Source organism: Priapulus caudatus, unplaced genomic scaffold (assembly GCF_000485595.1).
Source record: "Priapulus caudatus unplaced genomic scaffold, Priapulus_caudatus-5.0.1 Scaffold2987, whole genome shotgun sequence".
Classification (NCBI taxonomy): domain Eukaryota; kingdom Metazoa; phylum Priapulida; class Priapulimorpha; order Priapulimorphida; family Priapulidae; genus Priapulus; species Priapulus caudatus.
In genome coordinates, this window is record NW_014580048.1 from 1 (window position 1) to 301 (window position 301).

The following is a 301-nucleotide window of genomic DNA, read 5'->3' on the forward strand; positions in this document are numbered from 1 at the left end:
ACACAGCTGTTCGAATAGATATAACGTAAGTGGCTGTTTTGTACTGAGGTGTGGAATGTTGTTACTGTTAGTGTTAGAATGAGAAGACATACTTGGTTTGCATGTAGCATTTGATAAAGAAAACAGAATGAATTAATATATAAGCTATATGAAGTAAGAAGAGAAAGAAGGAAGTTAAGAGAGGATATAAGATGAATCTTCATTCTACTCATGACTGTGTCTACATAGTTTTTAGCTCATCTGACATAGTCAGATGCAGCTTGTAGAATCGCACGATCGTCCGTCCGTCCGTCCGTCCGTC